Below are 18,192 nucleotides of genomic sequence, written 5' to 3' on the forward strand. Positions count from 1 at the left end.
AGCTTTAGTCTCATTCAGAGAACAAACTGATCTCATGCATTGATAGTGCTACATACATAATAATTGGAAAAAAACAATACAAAAATTTTCTGGAATAGCTGTCTGAGATTATTCTTGGAAATAGTTATATCCATTAAAGATTCTTGCATTGTTTGAAAATAGCAATTCTTAAACATATAACTCATCTGGTTCTTTTCAATATAAAGCATAAAACTAACATTGCCAGAAAATAATGAGAAAGGTAAAAAGCCTTTTCTGCACTTTTATAACTTGAATACTAATGGTACAAATTACTAGTCACAGCTGGGACCAGGATTATTTTTAAAGTGTTAATGATAATCTACACATGTTGGTTATTAAAGGGAAAATTATGAAGAGTTATGGAATTTCCTCCAAATTTAAAAAATTGATTTTACTACAGAAAAACACGTGCTTCTGCAAATCTTCCTTGTATCTTGTCTCAGAAGACTTGCCAGGGATATTGTCCATTATTGGCATTCTTAACCAGTACCTTATCTTTCATGTATTTATTTGGAGTATACAAACTTTATAAAATTCTATATTCATTCTAGTTCAAAATCAATCTTTTAAAACCATTGAATCTTATTGTAAGGGAAGAACATTCAAAGCACATTCTCTTCTTTATAATGTTTCACTGAATTGGAACTGCAGTAAAACAATTATGAAATATTTCTAGTACAAAAAGTATATATATATCATGGCCCCATATTTACTGGCAATAAATTCTAGAAACAGTAATCTTACTTAACTAATAATTCTCACATTTCTTTACAGTAGTATGACGTTTCATATATACAAGTAAATATAAAAATTAATTTGTATTTGCTATGCTTTATCTTATGTGCACATATTTTCTTTTAATTATTTTCTATTTATCACTCTCAGCAAATTATCTGGATTTCTTCAGTCTCATCTAAGAAACAAGGCTGCTGATAGTTTCCTAAAACCACATTGCTCTGCATACAGAAGACACTCAGTAAATACTACTGAACAATGAGCTTTAAATGACAATACTGAATTTAGGAAAGCACTCCATTGGTTATTCAGACATATCGTTTCAAGACACAGCAATGGATTAATATACACATGTAAAGAAAGAGAGTGGGAAAAAGGAGGATCAAATGCTGTTCTTGATTTTATTTTAATGGTTCTCAAATCTTTTAGAATCAGTCTTCATTAACCCAAAAGGAATGATCAAAATGAATAGAGAAACACATAATTTGTCAATAAGTTGACAAAGGAAAAAATAAGAAATTATGAGAAATGTTACATTTTGATATAAAAATAGAAAAGAGGGTGATGTTTAGCTGAAGGTAGTAAACTCAGAACCTGTGATTAAATGCTAGTTCCACCAAAAGTAGTGATAGGACAGCACAAAGGTGATAGGTTATGTTTGCACTGAAAAATGTCAAAAATAAAATATTTTTTCTATTATGTACTGTATAACAACTTCTATGAATCTGTGTATTTTCTTCATTTCTTACCCTATACTGATTGTATTTTAATTTCCACAAATTATTTTAGGTTGCATATTAAATTTAACGATGAGAGAAAAGTTATTATAAATTTAAAATGCTAAGATCTATTTATATAATAACAAATATTTAGATTCATAAATGCTTCATTTTGTATGAAAAGCTTTTTAAAAAAATAACGTGTAATGGATGAAACAAAAATAATTCATAATAAAAATCCCAAATAAAGAATGTCACACAATGGCTGATGAAAGACCCCATCATTTTTAACAACATTTAAAATAATTCCATTAGAATTGAACAATACAATGTCAGCATTATATTACTATCTTAAGCTCTATTTTGATAAAATTCTTGGGGCAAAGTATTTGATTTGGCAATGTGAACAAGTCAGTGTAGAATCCTAACTTCTGAAGGAAAACTCATTGGTGCAAGGGTTAAGCTTTGATTCCAATGGTAAATCAGATACAAACTAGATAGATAGATGTTAGGTAGAGCCAGAGAGACAGATTGATGGGCAGACAGACAAGTATTTACAAACCATCAGTCATCATCAGATTGGGTCTATTGAGAAGATAGATTTTATAGCAGAAGTTAAGATACATAATTCACATGATTTATATATTCTAGAAATGCTGACTAAATAAGAAATGTAAAGTAGTGTGTTGACTGTGTGATGTGACAGAGAGAATGGATTTGCATTGTATATGTAACTATCACTGTTTGTTATTAGTACTCTGGAGTGGTTAATGTGGGGATTCCTAAACTTAGATGTGCCTTAGAATGGCCCAGAAAACTTGTGAAAAAACATAAAGCCAAGACACGGTTTCAACTTAGACTCAATGAATCAGCGTTCCGGGTGGGACTGGATATCAGTAGTTTGTAAAGTCCCTCTGGGTAATGAAGAGGGACTTATTTGAAGAAAGAGGAAGGAGAAACCCTACAAATGAAAGCAGCCAAAAACAAACAAACAAACTATACCAAAAAGCCAGGTGGTCCCTTAAATGCTCATGGATAGTGTTTCCCTGGAGAGTAACTAGAACCATGGCTCCATCTTGAGATGCAAAAGTATGGACATGAAGACTTGCTGTAACCTGAACTATCTGAGCTTTCTATTTTTCTGTCCAGAGTAATGACTGGTTTCTTGTCTTGCAAAGGCAAACTGGTCTTTTTCAAGAAAAAGAAAAAGAAGAAAAAAGCAAAAGAGGATGAGAAAGAGTATCAGTCTTCTATCTAGCACGTTGAAATTGTGAGGATGTGTTCAAAAAGTAAATAAGTAATGCAATAAAGGGGTCTTCAAGAAAAGCATTCCAAAAATTGTGAGTGGAAAATCGGTGACAGTTATACACAAGAGGGAGTGGTAATCAAAGATTCTAGGGAGGAAATGAATGATCTAATTGAATGAATGAGATTGAAGACATGATTTGACAGTGTTGTGCAAAAAAGTAGGAAGAAGAAATGTTGGAGGCAGAGAATTATGCTAGGAAACAGTGAACTTTGGAGAAACAGCAATGGCAAAGGGCAGCAAGGCCATTATAACATATAGCTGTTTGGATTTAGACATTGTTTCACCGTATCTACATTTGTTCTATATTCATTATATCTTAGGGTTTTGCGGGTGTCCCAACAATGGTTCTACAAATTTAAGAAATCCAAAATCAAATAGGCATATAAAAACAGATAATATAGAATATGATTAGGTTTCCAATGAAACTGATCTAGCAAAATGCCAAGAAACCTGCTTAGGATTTAGGGTAGGCATTGCAAAGGAGGGGGTTGTGGGTTGAGACTTCTAAAATAATTTTGATAGATAACATATATTTGAAGGATCAGTTATAGATTCCATATTTGGGGGCAGCAGCAAAATATTAAAAAAAGGGGGGGTTGATAAGAAAAACAGATTTTTGAACTTTTGAAACTTGGAAGGATTAGAAGCAGATCATTTTTGGAAAGAAAGAAAATCCTATATGATCAAATTTATCACAGACATGGAGAGGGATTATGATTACCATATACCCACAGGATTCATCAATTAGAAGGTCATTGTTACCTTAAAATCTCTAAACTGTGAAGAATAATTCTATGAGATTAGAGCAAAGGAAGTAAAAGATCAATTTGTAAATACATGAGGAAATGGAGCAAGTGGGAACAGACTCCTAATTTTTAAAGCATGACATAAGAGAGTAATAGGATTGCAGTTAAAAGAAAAAGATTTGTGTAAAGAGTTTTATTTATTTATGCTCATTTTTATCTTTTTCTTCATGGTTACTGAAAGCATTTGCCTTAATGTAAATATTTGAAGACAGAAGCAAAAAGCCTCATAACATAAGGTACAATGGGAATGAATGAAATCAGAGAAGGTAAGTAAACTAAGAATTAAGAGAAAAATTGAATTAAAAATAAAATTACATAAGGAAGATGTGGTCCATATACACTATGGAGTATTATGCCTCCATCAGAAAGGATGAATACCCAACTTTTGTAGCAACATGGACGGGACTGGAAGAGATTATGCTGAGTGAAATAAGTCAAGCAGAGAGAGTCAATTATCATATGGTTTCACTGATTTGTGGAGCATAACAAATAGCATGGAGGACAAGAGGAGATGGAGAGGCAGAGGGAGTTGAGGGAAATTGGAAGGGGAGGTGAACCATGAGAGACTATGGACTCTGAAAAACAATCTGAGGATTTTGAAGGGGTGGGGGGTGGGAGGTTGGGAGAACCAGGTGGTGGGTATTGGAGAGGGCACGGATTGCATTGAGCACTGGGTGTGGTGCAAAAACAATGAATACTGTTACGCTGAAAAGAAATTTAAAAAAATTTAAAAAAATAAATAAAATAAAATAAAATTACAAAGGTAAGGTAAACAGTAAAACATGTTGGGTAATTGCATGTATTTTGTGTGTGTGTGTGTGTGTGTGTGTGTGTGTGTGTGTGAAAAATGTTATGTTAGAAATAATAGAAAAAGGAAAATTTTATTCCAAACAATCTTATAGATTTCGCTATTGACCTCAGACAAGTTAGCTGACCTTTGGTTCTTATGCCTTAGGCTCAAGGTCTGTAAAATGGAGCTAATAATACCTGCCCCTTACTAATTTAAATTCTCCGAGAAATGATGAGATAGTTTATAAAAAGAGCCTTAAGCTCCCTCAAAGACATATACTATAAAAGGTATCATACCTCAGGCCACAGCTATATAACTAGAGTGATATTTCCCATTATGTTTTAGGTTTTGTTTTGTTTTGTTTTTTCCTTGTCTGCTTATGTTTTGCTGTTGTTGTTTTTTAAATATAAAGCTGGCTCAGTAAGTCACCAAGTTTCTAAATGGAATTTTAAAAATTCATATGAAATTTCAAACCTAGTTATACTATTAATCAGTGCTTTTATTGTCCTATATGCAAGTTATTTGTAAAACAAATATGTACATATGATGACACCAATTTTTCAAAAAGTATTTGCATCTAATCATCAATTGGGCATGAATATCTCTACAGTCACTTATTTTGGAATGCCATTTATCAACTATTTTTTGTCCCCATTTTGACACAGAGAAGAGTTTCAAATGAAGACACACCCTACTATAGGGACTTTTCAAATATTTTAAAAGTTGTTACAAATATATTCAGTGGTAACTCCAGATAATATGCAATTCTGGGCATAAAGTGTATCTTCATTGTTATCCCAGGCTCCAGCTGATAGAAGTACATTCAGGTTGGCATTGCTTTAAAGTCCTATAGACTTAGAATAAACATTCTCCATTCTTGTATAACTTTATTCACTTTGTATTCTGAAAATCTAGAGTTCACTTGGGAAATAGGCAGAAGTGTTAATGGTGATGTCTTCTATCTTCTAATTTGCCTACTGTGGGGGGCCCAGAATGGCTGCCTCTTTCTTCTCTCCCAAATTCACTGGAAGTGATCATGACCCCCTTGTAAGAGATGTGTGAATGCAGTTACCTTTTCCATATAAAATTAATCACACAGACTGGAAAGGACAAACACAGCAATTAAGGATTTAAGTCAGGTGCTGTGGGTTTCATAATGTAGCATTCAATAAATACATTTGCTCATTAATATTTTTGATGCTTTCTTTTCTGGAAAATGTGAGCAGTTGCTAAAACTGATACATCAGTATATTTAGGATTAGGAGAAATACAGCCTGCTTGATGAGGAAAGGAGTTAGATCATATTTTGGCTATAGAATAAGGCTTGTTATCTAAAGACATTATTGCAAGGGGTAAAGCATTCATGAGGGGAAAATGTGGTGAGCATTTGATTCATTATTCTTTATAAAATTGATCTGCTTACTTGATAATGCAAATTATCAAACAGTAAACTTAAATCTAGGCAGTCTAACAGGCTTACAGGTCACACGAGATGTTATCACAATTTCTACTTCAAATATGAACTACCACCAGATTTCATCCTACTCTTATCCAGAGGGTTCAAAGGAGGTCAAGTCAATGCATTTCACATTCATAAAAGAGAGGAGTGAAGCAATTTTCAAAAAAAAAAAAGAATTTAGCTATCTAGAAAGTTGATGTCAAATTTTACTATAAGTACAACTGTCTCATTTTTATTTTATCTTGCAGATCACTAATTTTTTAAGTTTTAAAGACCTATCAAATCACATCTTTTTTGAAAGTATTGACATAAGAACATGTATTCTTTTTTTTTAAGATTTTATTTATTTATTTGACAGACAGAGATCACAAGTAGGCAGAGAGGCAGGCAGAGGGGCAGTGGGAAGCAGGCTCCCTGCTGAGCAGAGAGCCCCATGCGGGGTTCGATCCCAGGACTCTGGGATCATGACCTGAGCCAAAGGCAGAGGCTTTAACCCACTGAGCCACCCAGGCACCCCACATGTACTCTTTATAACCTGAAACTTTGAGAAAATTAATCTTGAAACTAACTAATGTGCTCTTCTGTTTCCAGAATACAATCACTGTCAAATATATATGGCATTACTAGATGAGACCTATTCAAAAAAAAAATCTTCATGAGAAAGCTCATTGATAGTTTCTACGAAAAACAACAGAGATCACATGCATATTTACAAATACATGATAGTAATAAAACTTTTGTTTTTACTCCTTCTTAATTGTTAGATTGATTAAAAAGGGGACTATCATACCATGAAAGCATATATGATATCCCACAATCAGACACAATTCAAAATATTTGCCTTCTGCCTACATTAGCAAAATCTTCCTGGTTACAACCCACACAATAAATACTTAGGGTTTTCTTTGATCAGGCAGTGGCCAATTTTAGAAAAGGGAAAACCATGAAGGTGAACTTCGGGAATATCCTGTTATATACACTACTTACAATAAAAGGAAAAACATAGCATTGGGGTAAGAGTGCAGAAACTTTTCCCTTGGAGTTCATTTCTTATAACCTAGTGACACCACATTTATGGGGATTTTATTTCCAAGCAGATAGGACACTATGGATGCCAGTGGAAAGAACTTCAAGTTAAATCTTTTTCCTTATTGAATACTGCTCTGTGTCTTACAGACAACTTTATGGAGAACTTTAAATCTGCACCTTCCTTTTTAGCTTCAATAGCTTCTTCATAAATCGTCTCCTTATCTGGAACTCACATACAGCTGTCTCAGTCACATCAATTACTTCTGAATGGGCTGAGAAGGCTTTTTTTTATTTTTTCCAATTCACTTAGTTACGTCCATCAAATAGACTTCTAATGACTCTCTTTGTCAGTCATAAAGCACTGAAACAGGCATGGAGCAGAACATTGCAGCATTCATAAGGAGCACTATGTTTTATTTTTGAAGAGGATCTATCTAAGACCGTGAGATCTTTTCTTGCAAAGGCACAGGTACTTGATTAATCTGCAAACATTTTCAACTGACGTCAGTGGCTACTGGACAAACATATCTAGGATTCCATAGCACTTTAGATGGAATATATTTGGCAGGACCTTCAAAGAAACCTTAATCAGGTCTTTTAAACTTTTTAGGGGCATCTTCTTTTGCTCACATCTCAATATTTTTCCATACTTCAAACGTTTTTTCCTTTCTTTCAAGTCAATAGCAGATGAAAGGGTATTAAAAAGAAACATGTTGAAACACTTGGGCTAGTTAATTAAAACACTCATTTGGGGAAAGAGAAGTTAACTAACTGCATTTATTTCTTTTGACTTGCATGCAGTTTCATGTTTGACATTATTATTTGTTCCACAGAAAACTAAGAATGCAGATGATACTTGGTAGTTCTTAGTCCAGTAGATTACAAAATACTTAATACTGCAAAGGAACAATGATTGTTGGTATTAAAACAGTAGCCACTATGTACTGGAAAAAGTGTTATTTATTTTACTTAGGCTGTAACTTCTCCTCATGTCATCCCTACCTGGGTCATACTATATTCTGATTTTGGGAGTGGAAACAAAATAATGAATTTCAGTATTTACTGCAAGAACTACTCTAGACTTAAAATACAAACAGGTCTCCTATTTCTCCCCTATAATGAAAACTAACAGGAAACAGAATAGCCAAAGCCTATAATTCTTAGTAAATGCATGCAAACATTTTTTTTTTTCCGTGAAACTCCAAAAATAGATATTATGCTCTAAAACCAAGCTGTGGATCCTCCATATTGCCAACACAATTGCTTGACCTATCTTTCGCTCTATTTGCTGACTTCTATTAAACCTAGCCCAGGATTAACAAACATTTTCTGTAAAGGGCCAGAAAGTAAATATTTTGGGCTTTGTAGGTCATAGTCTCTGCCACAACTCAACTCTGCTGTTGTAGTGCAAAAAGATCCACTGAAGAAACGAATGAATGAGTGTGGCCATGTTCAAATAATACCTTATTTATGGAAATGAAAATTCAAACTTCATATAATTTTCCCACTCTGTGGAATGTTACTTAAAATTCTTTTCAACCATATAAAAGTGTAAAATTAAATTTAAAAAAATACAATTTTTCTGTTGTCATAACATTTTTAAATGTCACTGTGGACTAGTGTGCCCTCATAAACACTGTTTATCCATTATATATCTGTTTCAATGACAGTGCCTTGAATACAGTCTATATTCAATTGTCATTCATTAACCTGTATTGCTATTTCTTGTCCTCTTTGGAAATAACTCTGAATGGAGGAATCAGGAGAATTGGATTCAAGTACTGGCTCTGATATTAAGTGTGAAATCTGGGGAAAGGACTAATCTTTCAGCTTTAGCATCGTCAACCTTAAAATGAAGACGCTGTGGCCAATGATAGTTAATATCTTTTCCAGTTCTTTAATTCTCTGAAACTGTAAGAAGATAGGTGTGTTGGATGAGTGAATAAATGGTTGAATTCAGTGACTTTAAAGTAGACTTTGCTCACCCATTAAGAAATTCCTTAGAACACTGCAGGCAAATACCAATGCATCTTGGAATGCATTTACTCAGCGAATAAAGATCATGAACCAAAATATGCATAATAATCAAACATTTTAGTCAATTACCTTAATGAAAAGCTACAAAGATGGTATGGTTCCCTCAGGCTTGCCATTTTTGTGAAAAAGTAGAGACATTCATTTGAAACCTCAGCTCCATGGAATATGTTTGCCTAATTCTTCCCTATCCTCTGAAACCACCTCTCCTGTGATTCCTTCTTCACTGAACCACATAAAAGCATTGAGTTCCAGGGTGCCTGGGTGGCTCAACTGGTTGAGAATCCAACAAACCTGATTTCTGCTCAGTTCATGATCTCAGGGTCTTGGGATTGAGCCCCACGTGGAGCTCTGCACTCAGTATGAGTCTGCTTCTCTCCTTTTCCTTTGCCTCCTGCTGCTCCCCACCTTCGCACACACATTCTCTCTCTCTCTTTCTCTCTATAAAATCAATCAATCTTTTTAAAAATGTTGAGCTCCTACTGTGTGCTAAAGTCTGTGAGATCTCACTCATCTCTCCAAAGGTATGATTCCTGTAGCAGAGGTTAGCAAGGTTAGTATGAAATGGGATGGTGACCATGCTGGGCGGTGATTGGATTACACCTCCCATTTTGTTTAAGACCCTAGTAGTCCTTGTAAATTTCCATGTTTACACTGACAGAGAAGCAGGAAAGCAGAGGGAGTCCTAGTCAGGAAAAGAGAATATTGACAAGCAGCTAATGAGAAAAATACTATCTTCAAAACGGCATTCAATCCAACAAAGACTTATTAGGCACTTGCTTTGTGCCTACCACTGTGCTGAAAAATCTACATGCTGCAAATTCAGGCATTAAGCTCAGTTGGGTAAGTGTAGATTAATCACAGCAAAGCACTCAGAATACAAGCAGAGGTTTCTTTTTTTCTTTTTCTTTTTCTTTTTCTTTTCTTTTGCTATTGTGATAATCATCAAAAGCTCACTTCGCATGCCACTCAGTTGCTTTGCATGACTACTCTACACACCTATGGAGTTCCAGAAGTAGCTGAATGAGGTCGATAAACCTATGTCTTATGGCACACAGCTGGAGTTAGTCTGTAGCGGTGCAAGGGAGCAGCACTGAAGACCCAAGTGGAACTGAACGAAAACTGCCCAGGCTTCCAGCTACTAAAACATCAAAAATGAACAAATAGACAACAATAACAAAGATGAAAAACAGCCTTTCAAAAGCTACCTCCTAAAATACACAGAAGCTAAGAAGCGCAGAGAGAAGCCTGCCTCGCCCGCGCCAGACTCAATTCTCCCAAAGTGAAGTGAATGAAAATGAAATGTGCATTTTCCGAGGCACTCAAACAGATGCTCTGGATTGTTGTCTCTTTTTTCCTTTTCCGTCGTAGACATTTCATCCAAACTGCACCTGGTGAATCTGTTTAAGAAACTATATACATTTAAAAACATTTACTTTTCCTTTTCTACAGAATGGAATGTTGTGCCCTTAAGTAGCTTTCCACGGTCCTGGTGGATTAAAATGTCTGACAGGAATCAAGACAGACAAAGGGAGTAAGGCTCTGAAGTGTTACTTAGGCATTTAATTATTAAACTGAGTTGAAACCTGACCCTTGAGCCAGAAGGTTCTGCTATACAGGTGAAACTTCTGCTAGCCCGGTGAACGCATATTCTCTGCCATCCCTGCCAGCTTACTTGTTTCACCTTGTTTCTTTGCACTTTAATAAAAAGAGAAACTACCAGTGTCCGTAAGGAAAAATGTATTGCATGGTCAGTAGATGGTAACTTTCCTTCTTCAGTGCAAGTCAAGGGACTCCAGAGAAATCTGTGGAAGTGGGTGTGGTGGGCAGAGAAATGGACCCTGCTGACGTCCACATCCTAACCCCGGAAACTGTGAAGACATGGCCTGACAGGCAAGAGGGAATTTTAAATGGCAGATGGAATTAAGATTGCTCATCAGCTGGCCTTAAAATAGGGAGATTATATTGGATAACCTGGGTGGGCCCAATGTAACCCCAAGGATTCTTAAAAAATAGACAAGAAAGGCAAAAAAAGATATAAGAATGATGCAGTGTGAGAACTGTACTCACCTTTGGTAGTTTGGAAGAGAGAGGAAAGAGCCACAGGCCAAGTCATACAGGTGGCCTCTGGAGGCTCTTACAGGCAAAGAAGGGAGCAGATTTTCTTCTAATGCCTTCAGAATAAATACTGCCTACCAACACCTTGACTGTTAGACCAGGGAGGCCCATTCTGGCTTTCTGACCTCAAAAACTTTGAGGTAAAAAAATCAGCATAGTTTTAAGCCATTAAATTTTAGACAATTTTTAACAGCAGTAATAGGAAACTTAGAGAGTTAACCATGAATCAGATGTATGGTGGGAAGAAAATAGACATGAAGCATTTGGGCTTAGGCTTCATGTTTATGAAAGAGGTGAGACTCCTCAGTCAAATGCGCATTGGTGTTCCATTCCTGGATCGCCCCACCTATAGGATGCTGAAAATTAGCATATCATTCTAATAATTATACTTATTTTATAAAACACTCAAATACACTGTGTAGCTTGTTTTATGTTGAAAGTGTTCCTTCAGGGTAAACATGTTAAAATCATCTTCTTAACCTTATTTTCACATTTATTATTCTTTGGGTACTGTAAAAAGACCAATACCAATCAAAACAAATTAAAAAAAAAAAAGAAATGAAGCAGACTAGGTCTCTGTCCACTTACACATTTGAGGAAAAAACACTTCACATGATAACCTCTTATTTTAAAGGTGCAGTAAAGGTCTAATTTCTTCTCCTATGTATAACAGGTCCTACACTGTAGAGTGTTCTATAGAGGATCATGGTGAATTGAGCCCAAAATTTTGTCTATAGATCAAAGATTTAGGTACCTGATAGAGGCACTAAAAAAAAAAAAAAAAAATTCATGAACTTGTAAAAAATCACCTAATCTACACTGGAAGAGTTAATAATTCCTAACTGGTGCCAAACTGTAGTTATCATATTTGTAGACATTACCTTTCATCTGCTTCTTTCTTTTTTGAAGATACTTATTTATTTATTTATTTGAGAAGGGGAGAGAAAGAGAGAGAGAAAGTTCATACTCTCTGCTGAGCAGAGACCCTGAGGCGGAGTGAGAAGCAGACACTCCACCAAGCAGGGAGCCCAACACAGGGCTGGATCCCAGGACCCCAGGATCATGACCAGAACTGAAGGCAAATGCCCAACCGACTGAGCAACCCAGGTGCCCCTACCTTCTTTTTTATCTCCTTTTTGTTTTATGTTTGTATATTAAAGAAATTTTTAGGAGGATGAATTCTTTGTATAACAACTTGAGGTTTTCAGAGGAAAGGAAATAAATAAATTCACCAAATAAATAATAAGTAAGCATGTTGGCATTTCATGAATCCTTAGAGAAATGAAGATACTCACAACGTGACCGTAACATGAAGCTTCAAAAGGAATTCTTATATAATACAGCAAGTAGCCAGAAACACTGACAAGAATTTAATTTTTAGCCATGATTTGAGAATGTGACCTAGATTATCTAATATTTGCCATATATAATTTTAATGTTACATGCCACAAGAACAACTTATTTCATTTATCACTTCTTTGAGAAAATATGATTGAATTATTAAGCTTATGGATAAGGGGCATTTTTATTATTTTTTTTTTAGGTTTTTGTTGCTTTTTTTAAAATTTAAAAAAAAAATTTTTTTTTAGTGTAACAGTATTCATTGTTTTTGCACCACACCCAGTGCTCCATGCAATCCGTGCCCTCTCCAATACCCACCACCTGGTTCCCCCAACCTCCCACCCCCCACCACTTCAAAACCCTCAGATTGTTTTTCAGAGTCCATAGTCTCTCATGGTTCACCTCCCCTTCCAATTTCTCTCAACTCCCTTCTCCTCTCCATCTCATAAGGGGCATTTTTAAATATGAAAGTTAAACAAGCAAGTGCACAAGACAATAATGTTATAGAACAACCATATTTTATTACTAGTATTATATGGTTTTCTAAGCATTTTTACATTTCACATTTGAAAAATACTTGGCGAGCTATATCTAAAATAAAATATCTTATTGCTTTTTTTAACCTTAATTGCTTTTCAAAGTCTCTGACTTCTTTCCTCCCACACAAGTTTATATACATTGCCATTTTATACACATTGCTTCAATGATTTCTTAATTTTCACTTTAGAAGTACCAAAATTATAACACTTTGGTCACCCATAGTTTGTAAAATATATTATAGCATATTAAAGTGTTTAACTCACCAATGCTTCTGTTCCTTGGATCTCATTATATGCATTCTATGTATTAAGAAATAACAATGATATGCTATGTAATTAAGTTAACTCATATTTTCAGAGATGCAACACTGTTTTGGCACCTCTCTCTATCTCTCTATCTCTCTCTCTAAACACTTGGGTGGCTCAGTTGGTTAAGCATCTCTGCCTTCAGCTCAGGTCATGATCCCAGGGTCCTGGGATGGAGCTCCGAATCAGGCTCTCTGCTCAGCAGGGAGCCTGATTCTCCCTCTCCCTCTGCCAACTTATACTCTCTTTCTGTCAAATAAATAAATAAAATCTTCAAAAAAATAAAAACTTCAGGTTTTTAATGACCACTACTTATATGGGAGGATTGTGAATTAACTAGGGTTGGCATATGTTGTCTTTACCCAGTTTGACAGAGAACCCTGAAGTAGAACACAGCTGAGTAAGAGACTTACACTGATCAACAGAAAGAGAAACCTTCTGGGGGATAATCAGGAAATGGTAGCAGACATTTTCTGGAATATACTGAAAGAAGACAAAGCCTCCTTAATGATTTAGTTGACAAAGTGTACTTAAAATGCATAGTGATTGGAACTGGGGCACCCGGGTGGCTCAGTTGGTTGAGCTTCTGACTCGTGGTTTCAGCTCAGGTCATGAATTCGTGGGTCATGTGATCAAGCCTTGTGTCAGGATCCACACTCAGTGGGGGAAGTCTGCTTGAAGATTCTCTCTCTCCTTCTGCCCCTCCCCACATTTGCTCTCTCATGTGAGTGCTCTCACTCTCTTAAATAAACAAATAAACCTTTTAAAAACATGCATAGTGATGTTCCCTAACAGTCATTGATTGCTTACTATGTATCCATTCAAAGCTTATTTAATTGTCAGCATAGCACTATGGAGTAAATGAGGGAACCAATGCCCCTGTAGGTAACTTGCCCATAGTCACACAGTTGCTAAGCCATCCACAGGTTATTATTCATCAAGCAATAGCTTGGCCTTGACAGACTGCTGAGAAGTTAATATACAGAAAATGAGACTTCATAGGTATTGACAAGAGCACTGGTTCTTGGCCCTGATGAGTTAAATTAAAAGTAAATCTTAAGAACACAAAAAAACAAGTCCTCAGCAGAATAAAGACAATTATTTCATCCACTTCTGGTAAAGGTTTTTCAGCGGTTCTTTAGGCTCAATAATTAGACATTCAGATTTGAAGTCCATTGGACATCGCCTATAGTTCAGTGTTACATTTAAGCCACTTATAAAGGAAAAGATAAGTACTTCACCTTTCACTATGTGGGCTTAAGGCACTTTGTTTTTAAGTCCAACAAAACCTTCTGCCTTGCCCTTCACGAGTCAGCTGTTGTCTACTCTTGCTGTTTATTTTAATTACTGGGAAACTTAGAGAATATTTATACTTGGACTACATCCCAAAATTATGTTATGATAGGGCTCAGTGTCCATGTCAGCAGGAGTGATAATTCACTCTGATCCTAAAAAATACTGGGAGATCATCCTACTTTCCACCTGCCTTGGCTGCCAGGAATCTCAGTGCTCAGTTACCAAATATTTATAAGCCTAAGCAAAGTAGGCATGTTTTCTTATTCTCTCTATGTGGTTTTTGAGGTACTAGTTCTATTTTAATAGTCTCATTATGTGTTCTGTCATAAAATACCTCAATATTTTTGGAGGCAGATAACCTACATTTTGAAAATGATTATAGAAAAGCTTAAAATGGGGCGTCTGGGTGGCTCAGTGGGTTAAGCCGCTGCCTTCGGCTCAGGTCATGATCTCAGGGTCCTGGGATCGAGCCCCGCATTGGGCTCTCTGCTCAGCAGGGAGCCTGCTTCCTCCTCTCTCTCTACCTGCCTCTCTGCCTGCTTGTGATCTCTCTCTGTCAAATAAATAAATAAAATCTTTAAAAAAAAAGAAAAGAAAAGAAAAGAAAAGCTTAAAATGAGTGCTCCTTATCATTTGCTTTATTGACTTTGGGGAAAAATGGTTTGAGTGTTATTTTTTAAAAGCTATATTATATTTTAGAGAAAGTAATTTGTAATTAAAATCAGCCATACTTGGGGTTTTATTCAGAAACAAGATGACGGATGGAGTTTTATTTATTAGTTAGTATGAGAATGACCAATATGCCATTAGAGTCACAGGGAAACTCATCTTTATGAAGTTTTCTACACTTATCATGAGATATGTAAGATCTGTTTTGTTTCTTAATCAGCAGTTAGTCTTGTATGACTGGTGATAGCTCTATTTTTCATCAACATGTTTCAAATGTATATTGCTATCCAATATACTTTATTTCCATATGATTATATATTAATTCTACCTTTAGGACTAGGAAATCCTGAGATATAATGTCATTACAAGGCAGCATTATGAAGCATTCCAAAAACCATGTCTTCACCATTTCTTTCTTCTTTGAGCATTTCATATGCCATTTTTTTTTTTCATTTTCCTTTTCTCCCATATATCTCAAGTCATTCTGCTGACATACTGCATCAGCCATCTAGGACAAATTACTCTTTCTCTGTTCTGAATTTCCATGCACTAATTTGTGAATACCTATAGTAATGGCAACCAGAGTATTTATGTATTGCCTTATAGATGGTATGTTGTTCCTGTCAGATAACACAGTGTCTTAACCTAATTAAAATACCTGGTGCCTGAAGAAAATCTTTCATAAGTCATATAAATTTCAAGAATAACATATCTGAGGTTTGGGAAAATTTGAGGAAGGGGACTGAACTCCTCAAATCATAATTATTTCACCTATTCTTCCTGCAACTGGAAATAGCAATAGACTAGGAGTTGATACCTAAACTTTCTTATTTCAATAACAATTCAGAAATGTTTCTTACATCTACACTTTGCTCACGCTGGCTTTACCATTCATGAGCTCTATGATATAAGGTAAGATTCTTAATTCCTAGAAGTCTAAGTTCCTAATCTCCAGTGTGGAAGAAAACCAGGGACACTTACATCAGAGTATAGCCAAGAGAGTTAAGTGAGACAATCCAGTGAGTCCTAATGCCTGTGTGCATGACAATTTCTTACGAAATCGCTCAAAAGTACTCAAAAGCCTGCTGCCCCACAACCAGAGAACCTGGTCGTTTATGTAAACAAATGAACAAACAAACAATAACCTAGATGATTGTGACACACATCAAGCTTTGAGAATCACTGATATAAACCATGTTAAGCACTCACCACGTTACTTGTTTTATCAGTATTAGAGTTATTATCAACATCATCATCATTATTATGGCTGACCTTGAGATGCTCCTAACAGCAAGCAATAAAGAGGTAGTTGGGGCCACCCATTACCAGGAAATTTAATTATGGCAAAAACCAATACCAAGAACTGCAGTCATTGATTACCCCTCATCTCCAACCGCCTCCTCCAGCCAGCCAACACACACACACACACACACACACACACACACAAATATAGGTGGTGAGGAGTTGGTGAAAGACAGCAGGGTGTAGAGTCGTAGCTAAGTGGGTTGTAGTCTAAAAAGATTCTGGGGAAAGTTAAGGAGACAGATTTCAAAGGATGTAGTCAACAGCAGAGGCAAATCCAAAAAAGGAAATCTTGGAAATGACCTAATGACTGAGCCTTGTCCTGACAGACAGGCTATTGCTTCCTACTGGCTGAAAGACCTAACAGAAAACAATAGCAGATGCGAGATATCTTACCTCACAGAGGGCAGCTCAAATGGGATTTGCTTTGCAGGAAGAACCTGCCTCTTGTTGTCTAACTTTAAGGGGCTGGAGACAATAAAGGCATGGGAGATTAAGCAAGGGATGATGATTTAAACAAAAGCAATAAAAAAATTTACATCTGTACAAAATACACATATCAGGAAAATCAAAGTAAAAATGATTTGTAAAATCTGAAACTGTAAAATCTGAAATACTACAATGTCTCAAAGGCTTTTCTTTAATAAAGTAAGTTTTGTTATATTCAAAATGGATGGGATAGGAATGTCTGAGAATTTGCATTGTTCTAGAAAACCATGTTTAAAATCTATACTGTAAGAGAACCCTGGGTAGTGCTTTCAAAGTTTTTGTTTTGTTTTTTTTTTTTCGTTTTCTGATCACTACCAATAGTAAGAAATACATTTCACATTCTTATCACGCACATACACGCACAGACCCCCACTCACACACACAGGAAAGGGAAGTATCATATAACAATATTTTCCTTTACTTCATGCAGTGCATTTTTCAGTGCATATGTATATATATAACCATATTCCAGCTCACTTCTCTTCTTTAACTTAAAATTACTGGTTAGGAGCCACTAAATTGACCATATAACCCATTTCTGGGTCTTTACCACAGTATGAGAAAAAATGGCATTTGTGAAAAATGGAGATTTTAGCCCCACCTCCATCTCAAGGTAGACATTTAGTAGTCCTGGTGTAGGAGTCAGGAATGTGCATTTTTAAGTGTCTTGGGTGATTCTGATCTCTAGAAACACTGTGACTACAGAGTTAAAAACTGCATTCAGATATATAGCTGATTTCACCTTCACCTGATGCCTTCCATCTTCCTGCTCCTACATGCTTCTCCTCTACCATAAAACAGAACTGGAGCCAGCCTTAGACCTAACTCAATCCCATGCCTGGCACCATATTTAACAGATGAGTAAACTGAGCCCCAGAGAGAATAAATGCAGTTATAAATTTACAACCCTCTTCAGATTCCACTGGTTTTTAAATTCCTTCGCAGATCCCAATAAATCCCCAAACAAAACAAAACAAAAACAATAAAACTTCTCAAGTGTAATTTATGATTTACGTCATGCAGACTTCCCCCTACCCCAGGCTGCTTTTATGGTTAGCAAATAGAAACATGTTAAACCAATTTGACCAAACTCCACCTTAAATGTATATTTATTTCACCACAAATTGGGAAACTTAACTTCTCAATTTTCTTATTAAAGTTCAACTACAAATCTACCTTTGGGGGAAAAGAAAAAACATTTCCAGTGTACTCTGGAGTTGTATCAAGTAA

At 35.8% G+C, this 18,192-nt stretch overlaps 1 protein-coding gene across 2 annotated transcripts in view; it reads right to left on the reverse strand.

The window, feature by feature from the left end:
* Positions 1–18,192, reverse strand: part of LOC111149292 (protocadherin 7) — a 431,882-nt gene that overhangs the window by 239,505 nt on the left and 174,185 nt on the right. The gene's annotated exons all lie outside the window — the stretch shown is intronic.

The sequence above is a fragment of the Enhydra lutris genome, unplaced genomic scaffold (genome assembly GCF_002288905.1).
Source record: "Enhydra lutris kenyoni isolate GAN:26980312 unplaced genomic scaffold, ASM228890v2 scaffoldscaffold21, whole genome shotgun sequence".
NCBI lineage: Eukaryota > Metazoa > Chordata > Mammalia > Carnivora > Mustelidae > Enhydra > Enhydra lutris.